Source organism: Pleurodeles waltl, chromosome 6 (genome assembly GCF_031143425.1).
Source record: "Pleurodeles waltl isolate 20211129_DDA chromosome 6, aPleWal1.hap1.20221129, whole genome shotgun sequence".
NCBI classification, from domain to species: Eukaryota; Metazoa; Chordata; class Amphibia; order Caudata; family Salamandridae; genus Pleurodeles; species Pleurodeles waltl.
The window spans coordinates 494,757,788-494,777,375 of record NC_090445.1 but is presented as its reverse complement, the minus strand read 5'-3'; positions in this window follow the sequence as shown (position 1 = coordinate 494,777,375).

The following is a 19,588-nucleotide window of genomic DNA, read 5'->3' as shown; positions in this document are numbered from 1 at the left end:
TGGAGGACCGTAGAGTAGCGTGTACTGCGGGAGGATCCCATCCACGAGCTTCTCCAACTCCTCCGATGTGAAGGCAGGGGCCCTTTCCCCAGACACTCGAGCCATTGTCTCTTCCAGACCGAGGTCACAGCAGCACTTGCAGTGTAGGTCCTCTCCTGTCGAAGATCAGGTATCGAGTGATTGAACAGATAAAAAATGGCGGTCACGTCCGCGGCGGTCACGTCCGTGGCGGTGTGTACCGTCACTGCCGGCGTACATCGTCATTGGCTCCTGGGACCCATAGGGTCCAATGTTAACCAATGCAGCATTGGGCTGCGGTCTCCGACCGCCTACCGCGACGGTGTACAACGCCAGCACAGTTACCTCACATCCCATTGTCCCACTTTACAGGTCAGGCAGCCGCCATTTCAAGGGCCCACATGGCTTCATTTTCAACTGCGTCACATATACCTAGGCCTAGTCTCAACACACATACAGGCCACCTTTTGTGTATGATTGGTGTTCTGTGTAAACTGTGGGTACGTACCTCTGAGTTGTTTGACTCTGTGCTTGCTGTTGTCCTTCATAGGCACCTGGGACATGTGAGGAGATGGCAGCATCCTCCGGTGTACCGACCGTTGGTGGACCAGTCAACAATGAAGGAGTGACATTTAATAATCACCTACAGGCTTGACCGTGCCACAATCCAGGAACTGTGTACCCAGTTGGAGCCAGACCTGATGTCAGCAATCCACCATCCCACAGAAATCCCCCCTCAAGAGCAGGTGCTGTCAGTGCTCCATTTCCTTGCAAGTGGCTCTATTCAAACAACTGTGGCCATGGCATCAGGGATGTCCCAGCCTATGTTTTCCAACGTATTGTCCATAGTGTTGTCTGCCCTTCTGAAACACATGCACAGCTACATCGTTTTCCGTCAGGTGGAGGATTTGCCTACAGTGAAAGGTGATTTCTATGCCCAGGGACATATCCCCAACATCATAGGTGCCATTGATGGGACCCATGTGGCTTTGGTTCCCCCCCACAGGAGCGAACAGGTGTACAGAAACCGGAAGAGTTATCATTCTATGAATGTACAGATGGTATGTTTGGCAGACCAGTACATCTCCCATGTGAATGCCATGTTCCCCGGCTCAGTGCATGACGCCTACATCCTGCAGAATAGCAGCATCCCTTATGTGATGGGTCAACTCCAGAGGCACCGTGTGTGGCTATTAGGTGAGCACCTGGAAGCAAGTCAGTGGGAATGGTTGTCTGGGTCTGCGGTTATCCCTCCAGGTTAGTGTGTGTCTAACAGTTGCCCCTCACCATTTGCAGGTGACTGGTTACCCCAACCTGTCATGGCTACTGACCCCAGTGAGGAATCCCAGGACCAGGGCAGAGGAACGCTACAATGAGGCCCATGGGCGAACTAGGAGGGTCATCGAGCGGACCTTCGGCCTTCTGAAGGCCAGGTTCAGGTGCCTCCATATGACAGGTGGATCCCTATTCTACTCACCAAAGAAGGTGTGCCAGATCATTGTGGCCTGCTGTATGCTTCACAACTTGGCTTTGCGACAATAGGTGCCTTTTCTGCAGGAGGTTGGTCCAGATGGCAGTGTTGTGGCAGCTGTGGAGCCTGTGGACAGTGATGAGGAGGAAGCAGAGGAAGAAGACATGCACAACAGGGACTCAGTGATCCAGCAATATTTCCAGTGAAACACAGGTAAGAATACATCCTGCCTACTGCATGTACTTTTACACTACTACCTCTCTCCTGTCTGTTGTTTTCACCCAGTGTATGGTCACTGAGTTGTCACTTTCCCTTACGGTTCCACAGATGTGGGTCCCACTGTGTGACATCTGCTTAAATTCCTCATGGACTAGAGCTGTGTGACATAGGTATGTTGACATTACTATTTCAAATACATTTTGTCACTGTAATTGCTAATACACTATTTCGAAATCACAGACAGACTCCAGATCATTTTGTGCTTTAGGTGTGTTTATTTAAATGCAAAATATTGGAGGGGGTAGTTAAATGGTGAGGGGTGATGGCGGAGGAGTGTCCATGGCAGAATCCAGTCTATTAGTCTCACAGGTGCATTGTCCATATGGGCATAGGAAGTGGAGCTGGGGCAGTTTAATTATGGACAGTGACAAAGTGGGACAGTAGGATGACAATCAGGGTGGTCTCATTTCTTGGCTGGGGTCTTGGCATCGTTCTCTGTCTTGTTCCTGGATCTCAGGGACCTTTTGCGGGGTGCTTCTCCCTCTGCAGGGGGTGGAGTGCTGGTGTGGTGGTCCAGTGGCGGGGCGTCCTGTCCACTAGCGGAGGTGGTGGGCAGTTCATCGTCCATGCTAGTGTCAGGGGCCCCTTGTAGTGCCACAGTGTTCCTCTTGGTGTTGAGTACTTCCTTCAGCACCCCTACGATGGTGCCCAGGGTGGAGCTGATGGTTCTGAGTTCCTCCCTGAAGCCCATATACTGTTCCTCCTAAATGCGCTGGGTCTCCTGAAACGTGGCCAGTACTGTTGCCATCGTCTCCTGGGAGTGGTGGTATGCTCCCATGATGGAGGGGAGGGCCTCGTGGAGAGTGGGTTCCCTTGGCCTGTCCGCCCCCTGTCGCACGACAGTCCTCCCAGTTCCCCTGTGTTCCAGTGCCTCCGTCTCCTGGACCGTGTGCCCACTGCCACTGCCCCCAGGCCCCTGTTGTTGCTCGGGTGGTGGTTTATCCTGGGTTCCCTGTAGTGTTGGACACACAGCTGATTGACGTGTCCTGGGGACATAGGTATGGGCCCGCTGGGTGGGTGCTGTGCTGGTGTTTCCAGAGGGGGGAAGGTCTGTGGTGGCCTGTGCCTGTGTGAGGGGAACTGACTGTCCCGAGGTCCCCGATGGTCCGGGCTGGTCATCTAGATCCAGTTGGACAGAGGTGCTGTCATCACTGTGGGCCTCTTCTGTTGGTGGTGTGGACATGTGTGGATCCTCCTGTCCGGTGACGTTGGGTAGGGGTCCTGCAGGGGTATAAAAGGATGTTTGTTAAATCTGTGTGTGTAATGGTGTGCAATGGGTGGGCGACCGTGTACCCCAGGGCTAACATTCCTGTGTGGGATCTTGTGTGATGGTGGTTTAGGGGGGGTGTATGGGTATGTGCAGTGGCCATGCTTTGGTGATGGGTGTCCATGCTTTGTAGTTGCATGCAGGGCTTGGTGTTGGGATGTGTCGTTTGTGATGTTGGGACATTTGTGAGGAGTTGGGGTGCTGGGGGTGAGGGTGAGGGTGGGGGTATGTGATAGCATGCAGGTAGGGTAGGGGATGTAATAGTAAAGCTTTGACTTACCAGAGTCCATTCCTCCACCTAAACCTGCGAGGGTCTCAGGATGCAGAATCGCCAAGACCTGCTCCTCCCATGTTGTTAGTTGCGGGTGAGGAGGTGGGAGTCCGCCGCCAGTCCGCTGAACCGCCAGGTGGTGTCTTGAGACCACGGAACGGACCTTCCCCCGTAGGTCGTTCCACCTCTTCCTGATGTCCTCACGATTTCTTGGGTGTTGTCCCACTGCGTTGACCCTGTCCACTATTTTGCGCCATAGCTCAATCTTCCTAGCTATGGAGGTGTGCTGCACCTGTGCTCCGAATAGCTGTGGCTCTACCCGGACGATTTCCTCCACCATGACCCTGTGCTCCTCCTCCGAGAACCTGGGGTGTCTTTGCCGTGCCATGGGGTGGTGTAGGTGAGGTGTGGGGTGGAGTGTGTGGTGATAAGTGTGGTGATATGTAGTGGTGTGTTGTGTGAGGTGCGTGGAAGTTGTGTGGGTGATGGTGTTGTGTGCCTGTGGATGCTGTTGTTCTTGCTGGTGGTGTCCCTCTGGCCTTCTTTCAGAATTTTTTGTCGTGGGGGTTTGTGGGTGATGTGGGTGTGTGTTTTATATTGTAATGGGTGTGTGGGAGTGGTGTGTGTATGTGTCTCAGGTGTGTGTATTTTGAATTGTCCAATGTGGGGATGTTTTGTAAGAGTGTGTGTATTTTGAGCGCAGCGGTGTGTACCGCCAATAGAATACCGCAGATGAAAGACCGCCGTGTGGATTTGTGTGTCATGATAGTGTGGGCATATTTCTGTTGGCGTGACGGTGGAGGATTTGTTTTCGCCAGTTTATCACTGACCTTTGGTGTCGCGGACTTGTGTGGGTGTCTGAATTTTTGCAGATTCAGAGATGTGGGTCATAGCGGTGGCGGATTTCCGTGGCCGCGGTGGTGTGTTGGCGGTCTTCTGCACGGCGGTAAGCGGCTTTTACCGCCAATGTTGTAATGACTGCCTAAATCTGCAAAAAACAGTACCTGGGTCAATCCATGTCCACCTCACATATCAGACCAGCAACAGCCACCTGCCAATGACACTACTATGAAATGCCCAAGTGAGGATGGCATGGTGAAGAGACCTGCAAGGAAAAAGTGATAAACAAGGACTTTAAGCCAGTAACGGCAAACATGAGACAGTGAACTCTTCTCAAGATACTGTAGTTTCTCTGACAATGCAATGTGACTGCCCCAAATAAAGGAGACCCTCATGAGAGTCACATCTTCAACTCCGGTGTAGCCAGCAAACTTTGGCTGTATGATGCATAGCATCAGATGCCCTGTCTTGTGGTGACATAGATATCCTTCTCTTCAAATCCTGACCCCTACAGTACCCCATGCAGTCACAGAAATCACAAAACATGACATACATTCAAGTGAAGTACTGATTGATGAGATCAGCCCCTATCTCCCCTTCTTCATCCTCATCACTGTCATCCTCACTTGGCATTTTAGGATTCTCACCCAGTGGCACTGCCAGCTTCCCCTCATCAGGGATGTACAGGACATTTCTCCTAAGGACAATGTTGTGGAGCATGCAGCAGGCCACAATGATCTTACACACTTTTGCAGGTGAGTAGAGGATGGCTCCACCTGTCTTGTCTATGCCGTGCAATCTTGCCTTCAGGAGCCCAAAAGCCAGGTTAGGTTCCTCACTGGTGTCAACCACCAGGGACAGTTTGGGTATGTAGAGTCCCCTGTAGGGGAATGCAACATGTGTGCAACCATGAGTCAAGAGCATTGTCTCACTGGCAGTGGACATAGCATACGCAAACGCATGATATATGTTACTTAACATCCAGCTAGGCCCTCTCTGAGTACAGGTATGTCATCAGCTTGAGTATAGCGCTGTTCTGCATGATGAAAGTATCATGCACTGAACCTTGGTACTGTGCACAGACTTGGGAAATGTAGCAGTCCACTAAAAAAACGACTTGGACATTGATTGAATGGAAGTTCAGCCTGTTCCGATAGACCTGCTCATTGCCATGTGGTGGAACCAAGGCTACATGGGTACCATCTATGGCTCCCACACCATGTGGAATGGGTGCCAAACCATAGAACTCTGCCTTCACATGGGCAAAATTCTCATGCTGAGTAAAACAGATGTAGCTGTCCAGGTGTTTTAACATTGCTGAAAGAACATCCTTCAAGACCAGACTGAACATAGGCTGGGACATCCCAGCAATTAGGGCCACTGCATTTTGGAAGGACACTGTGGCCAGGAAGTGCAACACTGACATGATATTACTTGTGCAATGGGTGCAATGCTATTTGGATATTTGATGGCTGACATCAGATCTGGCTCCAACTGATGACAGAGATCCATGATTGTCTGCCAATCCAGGCAGTAGATCTGAATCACATGTCTGTTCTCTATAGCCTGCAAGTCTGACCCTTCTCCTCCTAGGGTAACTATGTGGGACAAAAGGAATTGTGTACCTTGCAATTTACATAATACACGTCATATACAAATGGTGACATGTCATATGAGTTAGTGAAAACATGATACACAGCAAACACCAAGTCTAACAATAGCACGTCTGTATGATGTTACTTTGCCTTTCAAAAAATGTGTTCAAATCAAGTATCTTGACTGCAACATTATGTGCAACTAACTTCCAACTCTGCTTGTTAGTCAATGCCCAAGATCGTGGATTGCCCGTGTGCAAGAAGGTGGTGACTGTACACCCAAATATGTAGTACTTTGTACGGGACAACATAAAAATATGATCACTAAAACGATTGACCTACATGACAGGACAAGGCCAGCACCCAACATTTGGCCGGACAACATTTTTACTACTGGGACGCATCAAAAATTAGCGTCTAATAGCAATTATGCCTCTAGAATTGCGACTGCCTGACCTATTCCACTGGACATTAGGAACCACCCGTGACCGCTGTTGGAAGTCGTCATGGCAGTAGGCATATGTTACTGTGGCAGACACTGCCATTGACTAACATTTCTGCCTGTGGCAGTCTTGGGCCAATGGCATTGTCCACCGGTGGTGACGGTCGCGTACATGGTGAACGTGACCATCTTCTGCTGAATCTCTCACTCGTCTCCTGACACTGCTGCCAGCAAGACCTCCAGGACCTGAGCTGTTGTGTACTGCCTCTGGGAGCAATCATGCCACGTCCTACAGGTGATGGGGGTCCTGCCTTCTCACCTGAGGATCTGGATAAGCTTGTGGAGGAGGTCCTACCCCTGTATAGACAGCTCTATGGTGCACCAGAGAAGCAGGTAAGTGCACCATGTGAACACTTTTTTCTGTATCTTTGTACCTCTACATATTTTAGCTTTAGTTAGGCTAGGCTTAGGGCCAGTTTGTCAGCTTGTGTCCTCAATGCCTTCTAGGTGCTGTCAGTGTGCATCAATGGTAGAGTCAGTGACAGGTTTGGAGTCCTGAAGTAATGTGGTAAGTGTGCATTTAGTGTTCCCTGACCCAGTTTGGATTTGATGCGCATGACTAGGTGAGGTGTCATGACAGCCATCCCCAGGCAAATCTTGCCAGATAATCTAGAAAATGTGTGGTCACTCATGGTTGCATGACAGCAGGAGGGGTGAATGCATCTTATATTGGTCAGTTTCTTGCTATTTGAGGTCTTATTGTGTTTGCACATTGATATCTGGCCATATCTGGCCATGCCTGACTGTTGTTCTGAAGCCAGTTAATGACTCACTATGCCCCTCAGCTCTGCACAGACAACCATTAGTAATTGGCTGTGTGCTACATAATGTTTCGTGGTGCATCTGATTTGTTGGATATGGTGTATTGTATAAGTCTGTCTGCTCAACCTGCAGAGAACAGGCATTGTCCATTGTTACTCACTGGATTCTTGGCTGATATAGATTATCTTTTGCGCTGCAAGTGCAACACTGTGCCTACCCTGTATCCATGGACAGCATATGATGCTGCCAAATCATGCCTCAATGCCAATATGCAGCTTCTTGAGCCTATGTCCACTGATTACTATGGAAATTGCATTGGGGAATGATGTTGATCTGTGACTGATGTGCTCATATCAACTCTGACAATGTGTGTCACATATCCTTGATAGGTCCCTTGATCCCACAGCCCTGTTGTCACTTCCATTCAGCACTGATGTGTCTTGTGCAGGCTCCTTGCATTTTGGACATTGCAGAACTGCAAGTTGTGTCTTGTTCACTGTAGTGCCATGATGTTGGACTCACAGACCCCCACCCCTGAAGTAGCAGGCTTGCCTCTTTGTGCACTCTACATGTCGCTCCCTTCAATGTGGCCCAAGCACAATGGGTCTGTCTGTAGGCTGGCTGTGACCTGTAGGAACTATATGCAGCGGGTGACAATCTGAGGTAGTAGATGTTTCTGATTGTTGTTATTTGTGTGGTGTACCTGTCACTTGCCACTTTCTGTGTTCCATCGTGTTCCAGGTCAATGTCATGTGGTTAGCTCATGTCCCACAAAATACACAGTTTTCCTACCTGGTCAGTTCAAGACCTGATCTGAGGGGGCTGTAGGGCACCCTATTGGGGTGTGTTTGCAGACATGTCCCTGTGTCTAAAGACTGCTATGTGCTACATGTGGAGAGGATGGTCAAGACAGGATATTATTAGCAAGGTGCTCTGACATGTATGTGACTCAGTCATTTTCTGTGGGACTTGTGGACATAAGATCTTGTCCTGTCTTTTGCATCCATGCAGGTCAATGCCCATCAGAAGAAGGGGATCTGACAAGCCTTCACAAAGAAGGTGCGGACCCTGGGGGTCCACAGCTAGTGGAGCACCCACTGTTGGAATAGGTGGGAGGACCTGAGACTCTGGACCCGAAAGACCGCAGAGGCACAGCTGGGCTCTCAATTAGGACAGGATGCCCATCAGACCATGACCCCCCTAATAGCCTGCATTAAGGCAGTGGCCTACTCAGCCTTGGATGGGTGTTTGAGGGCAGCAGAGCAGCCACAATGGAGTGAGTATAATGCAATTACAATATTCACACTTTACCAGGTGATTGATTGAGGGACTGAATGCTCCCTCTGACAATATGGGACGTGTCATGTGTCACACGTCATCTGTAATCCTGTTGGTGTAGGCAGGCCATGTGTTCCCAACTGGTGTGCTCTTCCTTTTGGATCTGGAAGATGGGACTGAACTGTGGGGTGCCCTCAGTCCAATTGTACAGCAGGGATCACATATGACTGTGTTTAGTGTTCAATTATTCTGCTTTGACTACCCTGGTAAACAAACACAAATGATGGATGGAATGCGGAGCCAGTCAGACATTCACCCCAGTCACAGATCTGCGTTTAATCCATCAATTCTTTTGCTCACCATGCCCCCCCAGTTTGAATATAGTCATATGCAAATCAGTCTTGACCCTGTTCCCCATTAGAACAGTCCAACATGGCATGGCAAGCACAAAAACTGATTGATTAAACCCAGATCTGTGACTGGGGGTGAATGTTTGATTTGCTCTGCATTCTGTCCATCATATATTGTTTTTTGCATTTGACTACTCTGGTGGCTGCTAGTTTTCACCAACAGATCACCCCTCCCAATTGTCCCAGTACAAAGGTGGGTAGAATGTGGCTCACTGTCCTCTGCCATGTATCTGGGGATATGTCTAGGTAGAATGCTTTAAGCCATTGGCAAGTCTCCATTGTATGTTGGTTGCTGATGTCTTACTGTGGTCTGTGAAGTATGGGTGTCCATCATACATGTGACAGGATTAACAGGGCAACATCTTGACAGCTGTAGCAAGGCAATTTCCCTTGGTAAGTGGGGGATGTGCTTTGTCATGGATGATGTCTTATAGTTGTGGCCAACATACGTGTTGCATACCTGTGTGCTAGTGCTCCATTTCCACTAGGACACATATGTATGCATTAGATGTAACCTTGCAATAGCCATGCAGATGGCATGATGTATGAAATCTCTCACATGTATGTCCATGAGGTCCTGTTGGCTGTGTAATACTTCTGCAATGGTTGTCCATTCACTGTGATGCCCCAGAGAGGACTGTGTCACCATCGCATGTAGTCAGACAGATACATTCATGCTTTATGATATGTACTTTGTCATGTGTAACTGCATTAGCTATGATGGACATGACAAATAGGGCTGGGTGTTGATCCACTTCATGATCTATTGTAACTTTGATGGGGGTATCCTCCTGTTAGTGATTGCAAGGTATGTCTCCGTCCTTCCAGCATGGTACAGTTGTCAACTACAGTTGACATGGAAATGGATTTGAGACACTGGTGGTGGCTATTCTGGGCCTTACAGAGCCATTTATTTGTGTAATCTGGAGACATTTCTCCATGATGTTTTGGACCTGACTTCAGTGTTGTCCCTTGCAATACCACATGTGGGCACATCTGTGTGACCTTGCTACTACCTCCTTGACCCAATAAGGGCAGATGTTACTTGTAGAGCTGCAATTTTTTGGGATGTGTCCATAGTGACATGCATGTTTGCATGTCACCTAATGAAGGAATGGCATGTTGGTACCAGTGTTGTCTGCCTTTCCCTAGCAACATCTGTTTATGTTGATACATGTATCAGTGTAAGGTAGATGTGTGCATACGACTGAGTCTCTGTAATTGGTAGGATACCTTACAATGGTATCTAATTGTTGGTGACTGTTTCACTGTGTTGTGCTGCATGTGGTCACCTAGTTGTGGTATGGTTAGTGTGGTAGCTAGACTCCTTCCCTTCTATTGTAGTCATCTGAGACCAAGATTTGCTCATGTGTTATCTTTGTAATTCAAGGTGGCATGCATGGTGTTGTGTTGGCACATGACGCTGCCACTTTGCTGTCAATTAATGCGGGGGGCACTTGACATGATAGTATGGTTTGCTTGTCAGAGTTGTGATTGATATGTTTTCATGTACATGCTATGACCTTACTTCACTTTCTTTTGGCAGTATCAGCAACGGCAGGCGAAGGACACGAGTGGTGAAGCATCTGGCCATGGGACCTCCGTCCATGACACCACCTACACAGAGTGACCCAGTGGCCTGGAGGGCCAGGGGAGTGCCACGGGGAAGACTGAACATTCATCAACATCATCGGATTCCTCCTCCAGTGGCCACTCCCTAGTGGTGGCAGACCTCTCTCACCAAAGAGAATGGGCATCTCCTTTGCTGCAGGCACCTCTGCCCCAGCCCCTGTTACCCCAGCTGCCCTCAGTGAGGAGGCTATTGACCTCCTGAGGTCGATCTCTGTGGGTCAGTCGGCCATCGTGAGTGATCCACTGCGGCAGTGGCAACGGACCACTGGAAATTGTCTGTTGCCTCCACCAGCAAACTCATAATATGACGCTCCGCTAGCCTGTTGGCGGTCGGACCGCCGAACTTGTAATCAGCCCCATAGTTGCTTGAGATAGCTATAACTGGTGAATTTCAGTGGTTTTATTAATTTAAAACAGTGTTTTAACTGACATTTCCACCTAACTTTAACATCCATTCCAATGAAAAATATATAAAAACAAAGGTTACCTTAGGGCACGAGTTATAGTTACTTGAGTTAACCATCACTATAACTGCAGACATTGAATGGTTTAGTGCAAGTAAATTCAGAACCTAACTATAATGTCACTGTAACCTTTGTTTGTGAATTTCTCTGTTTTTTAAGCATGCACATACATAAATATAATCAGCGCTGCGCACGACCAAAGGCTGTGCACTGGGGGGTTGGCCAAAGGGATCCATGGATCGCAAAAAAATAAAATAACTGGGCCCCTGAGGGACCCCTGTTTGTGTCCTATAGGGTCAGGATACCTGTATCTTGACCCGTTATATGTTTTTGCACTCTTACTCCCCCCCGAGCCGATGTGGCAAACAAAATGGCAGCCACAATTTTACTGTCAGGTTGTGGCCTGCCAATCATGGCCTTGCTTTTCCCCCAGATCTGCGAATCCGGACCGGGAATCCGCGGATCTGGATTTGCACCCCTATATAGTGATATTTTTTAAACTCTAATATCTCAGAAATCAGTGAACAGATTTAAATCAAATTACAAAAGGCGTAATGAGCACACCAAGAACTAGATCTAGCTTTCTGCCAAATTTGGTGTAATTCTGTTCAGTAGTTTGGGCTGTAGGTGTGTCTAAATACCCTATGGGAAAATTAATGGGAAAATGTGTTTTGGGACCCCCTTTTTCTCAGCCCCCACTTGACAGGTCGCCAGATGTTTTCAAGATAGCAGCTCAGCTGAGCAAATTATAAGTGTTGAAAATGTTTTGAAGATTCGTCAAGCAGCGCCACAGTTGTTGGCAAAACAAAAAATGCTCTTCCTATGGAAACTAGGTCCTGAATCTAACTACATACTAGCCACCGCCACTAGGTAATATATATATATATATATATATATATATATATATATATATGTCTGTGTAACCTTCATTTTTTTCAGTGAAATAAAATCTATATGTATATATATATATATATATATATATATATATATATATATATATATATTAAATCAAACATGTTGATTCAGATAACAAATTTAAAATATAAAAAAGGAGCAATGTGCAGAAAATAGGATTGGTTGTTGAAGTGTGTTACATTTTGGTTTGTTGTTCATTTGTAATTAATCAAAGAGAAATATATTTTACACGACTATTACAATAAAACTATTATTTAATTAAATGTGTTTTAAAATAGAAAAAATTAAACCACCATTCTTATCTACAATTACACATGTATAATATTTTTTGGCATGATTTGTATACGGCAGCAAATTATTATCACAAAAATGCTGAAATAGCATAATATATTTAAAGGTGTGCTACAACACTATAATACACTATTAATGGTGTTATTGACATGTAAAATCAATTAATTTATATGTAGAATATTATTTTTAAATAAAATATACCGTTAATTGAAAAAGCTATACATAAAAAATCGTGTTTTTTTGTTTTTTTGTTTGCCATTTATTGATGGACTAACCATGGAGAAATATGAATAATGGACAATTTAAGGATTACTGTTTATGCCATCCATTGTCTGTTTTGTGCTCTTCTATCATCCACCATGAAAGGACCAATGTTTTAATGACGACTACAAATAATGTAGACAACAGTCCACTTTTGGAAATCAGTAGGAGTTTTCATAGTGAGGGACTTGGGCTCAAAAATCCTTCCTTTATCATTCAACAATATCTCTCTTAAATTTAAAATACCCTCCTCCAACTTTTACGATTTCCTCAACATAAAGGTGGCACTCTCTAAACAAAAAGTTTATCCATTCCAACCGGCATCATCCCCCAGATTAACATCCTGCCTTAAATGAAATGGCCATGTAGCATCTAACATCTATGCTAAACTTAGCCCACCAATCACCTCACTCTACGACTCCCTGAAACAGAAATGGCAAGAGGAATGGTCATGAGATGGCTAAGAAACCCCCATGACATAACATGGCACACATTTTGGAATTCTCCTTTTGCCAAAACGATAACCCTTAACCTCGCCCACACTAAATACTTTATCATACACAAGGCTTATTTCACTCCCCACTGGCTCTCCACATTAGTCATCTTAGACAGTAATAATTGCTGGATCTGCAACTCCCTTCATGCTGATATCCAACAGAGGCTATATGAATGCCCTCATTTGACAACTTTTTGAACCAAAGTCCACAAGACTATCAGCAACATTTTTAATATAAACTTGCCTAAGTGCTTGTCGTTCTCTATCTTCTGAGTCTATCACCCCGCATACTCCATGAACTTGAATAACGAAGACCTCTTATTAGCTCATCTATTAACCATGGTACACAAAACTATTCTTTCCTCATGGAAATCATTAGACAAGGCCTCCTTTCACAAATGGTGGGAATGGCTTCAATATGCTGAATGGGCTCATGCGATTTTATCAACTCAATACCCATGGATCTCTGCAAACACAACGCGTTGGAATAAACTTAACTCCCTTCCCCCACCCCCAACCATACAGCCTCAAGCTGAATAAGGCAAGTTCAGTAATCACCTTCACACCAGCTGACTGAACTTTAATATACTGATCTCTTGTAACACCACTCTTACAACTCTGCTGTACTCACATCAGTATCACAGACGATCAACCTCTTGAGTCTTTTCTACTACCCTTTCTTCCTTTTCTCTTAGGGTTAGGTTTCATTTCATTTCATAAATTTTTTCCCACCAAGGATTGTATCAGATGTATTATGTAAAAGTTTAATCTTTTTATGAATGTAATATCCTCCGATTTTGATATGACCAAATTATTTTACACACTACTGTATCTCAACCATTATAATTTTACAACTCTTCTATGTTTGCTTCTTATGTTTCAATTTCCTTTTGTTATTGACTTAATAAAAAGTTTTCAAATAGAAAAATAATGCTGCTCCTGTCAGCCAAATTACAAGACATAGGGGGTCATTACAACCCAGGCAGACGGTGTTAAAGCGGCAGTAAGACCGCAAACAGGGCAGTGGAAAAAAAATGGGAATTATGACCGTGGCGGAAACCGCCAACAAAGAGAGCCACTTTAACACTCCGACCGCCACGGCGGTACAGACAAACAGCGCGGCCGTCACCGCCAACAGACAGGCGGAAGACAAGGTACAGCCCACAGTATCACAACCTACCAATCCGCCACCTTTTCCAGGGCGGATTCACCGTGGATAAAAACATGGCGGAAACAGCCATTTCAATGGGAAAACGCTCACCTCTACACACTCCACGAGGAAGGAGGACACCATGGAACCGGAACTCCAAATACTCCCTGTGATAGTCTTCCTGCTCCGGTACGACCATCATCAACGCCGGCGCCGAAGACAACGGTGAGTACTGCACCTACGACATAGTGGAGGGGGGAGCCAAAAGTCAGGGACACACACACGCAACACCCCCACCCCCACCCCGACCCTCACCCACTACAACACACACACCAATGCATAGCCAAACATTACAGTAACAACCCCCAAACACCCCGGAAGAATGCAAAGACAAAAGGAAATGAGTTCAACCATTGTAATATATCAAAATACAGTAACCAAATATATACAGATATAATTTCACATTCAACAAAATATACATCACGATTAGTAGTGCAGGTAATGCACCATTCAATGTCCGTGGACCATTGGGCCCAAAATGCATGGGCGAGGCCCACACACGATACCTGAGCAAAACGGAGAGAACACTGCTGGGGCATCAGATAGAAATACAACAGGCACCTCAGGGGGAAGGGAAGGGGGGGCACCTCAGCCGGATGACTGCACCACACCAGATCCACGAGGGGGCTCCATGCCCATTGATGTATCCTGGGGTGTGCAAAGCCACAGTCTCTCAAGTCTCTACAGTGGGCGGGTTGCCCACTGTTCAATCCTGGGGAATGCAAAGCCACAGTCTCTCAAGTCTCTACAGTGGGTGGGTTGCGCACTGTTCAATACTGGGGAGTGCAAAGCCACAGTCTCTCAAGTCTCTACAGTGGGTGAGTTGCCCACTGTTCAATACTGGGGAGTGCAAAGCCACAGTCTCTCAAGTCTCTACAGTGGGTGGGTTGCCCACTGTTCAATCCTGGGGAGTGCAAAGCCACAGTCTCTCAAGTCTCTACAGTGGGTGGGTTGCCCACTGTACCATCCTGGGGAGTGCAAAGCCACAGTCTCGCAAGTCTCTACAGTGGGTGGTTTGCCCACTGTACCATCCTGGGGAGTGCAAAGCCACAGTCTCTCACGTCTCTACAGTGGGTGGGTTGCCCACAGTTCAATCCTGGGAAGTGCAAAGCCACAGTCTCTCAAGTCGATAACAGTCTCCACTGGTTCTGGAGGGGGACTGGTGCCCAGAGTGCTTCATCCTGCCAAGGACTGAGGTAGTGGATGCATGTCTCCACTGGTTCTGGAGGGGGACTGGTGCCCAGAGTGCTTCATCCTGTTAAGGACAAACGGAGTGGATGCTGTTCTCCACTGGTTCTGGAGGGGGACTGGTGCCCAGAGTGCATCACTCTCCCCGTGACGGTCCCAGTTCCGTCACTGCCCCTGCCGCACATGGGCTAGCAGTGCTTGAGTTGGCGGCGCTTGTCCTGTTCAGCGGTGCTTGCCCTGTTCAGCGGTGCTTGCCATGGCGGTCTTTGCCCTGTTCAGCGGTGCTTGCCCTGTTCAGCGGTGCTTGACTTTGCTGTCTTTGCCCTGTTCAGCGGTGCTTGCCATGGCGGTCTTTGCCCTGTTCAGCGTTGCGTGCCCTGTTCAGCGGTGCTTGCCCTGTTCAGCGGTGCTTGCCATGGCGGTCTTTGCCCTGTTTAGCGGTGCTTGCCCTGTTCAGCGGTGCTTGCCCTGTTCAGCGGTGCTTGGCTTTGCTGTCTTTGCCCAGTTCAGTGGTGTTTGCCATGGCGGTCTTTGCCCTGTTCAGCAGTGCTTGCCCTGTTCAGCGGTGCTTGCCATGGCGGTCTTTGCCCTGTACAGCAGTGCTTGCCCTGTTCAGCGGTGCTTGCCATAGCGGCCTTTGCCCTTTTCAGCGGTGCTTGCCCTGTTCAGCGGTGCTTGACTTTGCTGTCTATGACCTGTTCAGCGATGTTTGCCATGGCGGTCCTTCATTGCCCAGCGGGGCTGTGGCTGCCGGGGCCCTCGTGGGCACTGACTCTGGCGGTGGCCTCCTGGCCAGTGACGATGGGACTGCCCTCCTGGGCACTGACTCTGGCGGTGGCCTCCTGGCCAGTGACGATGGGGCTGCCCTCCTGGGCACTGACTCTGGCGGTGGCCTCCTGGCCAGTGACGATGGGACTGCCCTCCTGGGCACTGACTCTGGCGGTGGCCTCCTGGCCACTGACGTTGGGGCTGGCGGTGGCCTCCTGGGTAGCGGGGATGATGGCGGGCTTCTCCGCCGTGCTGCTCTTCCCCGACTTTGGCGATTTCTTCTGCCCCTTCCCCACCTTGTGAGGAGTCACAACTGAGTGGACACTCCCCCCAGAACCCTTGTGAGCGGCTTTGCCGGCTGGAGTCTTCCCCCTCTCCCGTCGGGCACTGTCCAACTTCTGGTGCTTCACAGGGGGGGGACTGGCTGTGCTGTGGCTCCGTGTCACACTGGCTGCCCTGGTGCTCGGTGCACTCCACCACTGGTACCTTGCGATTTTTTGGCTGAGGTGCTAGTACGGGACCTATGAATTGGAGGGGGGGTGGTGGGAAAGAGGTAAAGGTTGCTCAGGAAAAGTTTCTTACGAACACTGGGACGGGTAGCTGGAGGGGGTCTGGGAGTGGAGGAAGAGGAGGTGGTTGTAGGAGGTGTAACTTTTGTTGATTTGGGTGCAGGTGCATGCGCTGGAGGCTGTCGTGAGGTGGATGGATGTTGGGTGGGTGTGTGCCCGCGTTTGTGTACTTTGGGAGGGGGCGTCACAGACACTCTGGGAGAGGACACAGGGGACGTGTAAATGGTAGTGGGGGTGGTGAGTGCAGGTGAGCGGGGTGTGGTGGTGGGTGTGCTGGTGCGGGACCTAGTGGCTGTAGTGGTAGTGCATGCAGGTGAGAGTGTAGACGAGACTGGGAGGGAGGAGGGAGAAGAGGAGGAGGGGAACACAGTGGAGGCAGTGGATGTTGTGGTGTCTGTATGTGTGTGATGCTTGCGTGAGTGCCTGTGGAATGTGTGGTGCTCATGTTTGCCTGAGCTTCCCTTGTGTGTTGACGTGTGTGCAGGCTGGTCTGATGGTGTGCTTGGGATAGGCTGGGGTACAGGAGATTGGGTCTGGGTAGAGGAATTTGGAGGGGGGAGGCTAGAGACAGGGACAATGGCTGCCATCAGTGCTGAGGCCAGAGATTGCAGGGTTCGATGAAGAGCAGCCTGACCAGAATAAATGCCCTCCAGGAATGCATTTGTGTGTTGCAACTCCCTTTCTACACCCTGGATGGCATTCAAAATGGTAGACTGCCCAACAGTGAGGGACCTGAGGAGGTCAATGGCCTCCTCACTGAGGGCAGCAGAGGTGACAGGGGCAGGGGCTGAGGTGCCTGGGGCGAAGGTGATGCCCACCCTCCTGGGTGAGCGGGCACGGGCGAAGGCAGAGGGGCTGCTGGGAGGGCAGTGCTGGTAGGGGGGGTGGCGGCTGTACCTGTAGAAGTGGGGGGCACAGATTTTGCCGCCACCACAAGGGAGCTCCCATCGAGGACGAGTCCGTGTCGCTGGTTGCTGATCCTGTGACCGCCGTGAAGCTCCCCTCACCCTCCGTCCCACTGGTGTATTCAGAGTCCATGGTGTGGCCCTCCATGGCCATGTGGGATTCAGCTCCCTCGTGCTCCGGTGCCACTGTACCTCCGCCTGATGATGCCGATGCACACAAGAACAGGGAGAGCACAAAAAGGTGGGGGGGACGACAGAAGAAAGACAGGTTGAGTGCATGGCTTACCGCTACCGCTGGCGGACAATCCAGACACAGCAGCCCCCTGCACTACGCCATGCTGTTGGGCTCTACTGATGCAGTTCCTCGGATATGGCCTACATGGCTATGGTGGACATCAGCACACATAGATGACACAGGGGCATGTATACCTGTACTTGGCACTCTACAGAGGTGGGGTGGAGTGCCACATGGCCTGCATTACGGAGGGGCCTAGTCTACGGAACTCGCCCTGGCCTATGGAAACCCACAGCCCTCCTCCCCCACCCAGACACCTTCACTGCATGCAAAGTCTGCTGAATGAGAGTGTACTCACCCCCTTGTGTCTGCTGTGATGCCCTCAAGCGCCCATCCAACTCAGGGTAGACCACTGCCAGGATCCGGAACATCAGGGGGGTCATGGTGCGACAGGCACCCCTCCCACGTTGGGAGGCCATCCCCAGCTGAGCCTCCGCCGTCTTCTTGCTCCAGCGGCAAATGTCCTCCCATCTTTTACGGCAGTGGGTGCTCCGTCTCTGGTGGACCCCCAGGGTCCGGACGTCCTTGGCGATGGCACGCCAAATATCCTTTTTCTGGTGGGTGCTGACCTACATGACATGTACTGGGGAAGAAGAGAAGTCATTAACAACTGCACCGTCAAAGTGAGTGGCCCACATCCCTACCCTTGCCATGTGGCACATGCATTCACAGTCCTTCATGCTCGCAGAACTCTGCCCCCTTCCTTCTTACTACCAGCCCTCTCCACCCAGGCATAGCCCATACAACTTGCTCCCTGTGTACTCACCTGTTGGTCTGGAGGACCGTAGAGTAGCGTTTACTGGGGGAAGACCCCGTCCACAAGCTTCTCCAACTCCTGTGCAGTGAAGGCAGGGGCCCTTTCCCAAGACGCACGAGCCATTGTCTTTTCCAGACCGAGGTCACAGCAGCACTTGCAGTGTAGGTCCTCTCCTGTCAAAGATCAGGTATCGAGTGATTGAACAGATAGAAAATGGCGGTCACGTCCGCGGCGGTGACGTCCGCGGTGGTGCGTATCATCACCGCCAGCGTACTTCGTCATTGGCTCCTGGGACCCATAGGGTCCAATGTTAACCAATGCAGCATAGCGCAGCGGTCTTCGACCGCCTAACGCGACGGGGTACAACGCCAGCGCAGTTACCTCACATCCCATTGTCCCAGTTTAGAGGTCAGGCAGCCACCATTTCAGGGGCCCACATGGCTTCATTTTCAACTGCGTCACACATACCTAGGCCTGGACTCAGCACACATACAGACAACTTTTTGGATTATGTTTCGTGTTCTGTGTAGACTGTGGGTACATACCTCTGAGTTGCTTGACTCTGTGGTCACTGTTGTCCTTCCTAGGCACCGTCAGCTGGGACATGTGAGGAGATGGTGGAATCCTCCGGTGTACCGACCGCTGGTGGACCTGTTGACAATGGAGGAGCGACATTTAATCATCACCTACAGGTTTGACCGTGCCACAATCCAGGAACTGTGTACCCAGTTGGAGCCAGACCTGATGTCAGCTATCCGCCATCCTATAGAGATCCCCCCTCAGTGCTCCATTTCCTTGCAAGTGGGTCTTTTCAAACAACAGTGGCCATGGCATCAGGGATGTCCCAGCCTATGTTTTCCAAAGTGTTGTCCAGAGTGTTGTCTGCCCTGCTGAAACACATGAGGAGCTACATCATTTTCCCCCAGGTGGAGGATTTGGCTACTGTTAAAGGTGACTTCTATGCCCTTGGACATATCCCCAACATCATAGGTGCCATTATTGGGACCCATGTGGCTTTGGTCCCCCCCACAGGAGTGAACAGATGTACAGGAACCGGAAGAGATATAATTCGATGAATGTACAGATGGTATGTTTGGCAGACCAGTACATCTCCCAGGTAAATGCTATGTTCCCTGGCTCAGTG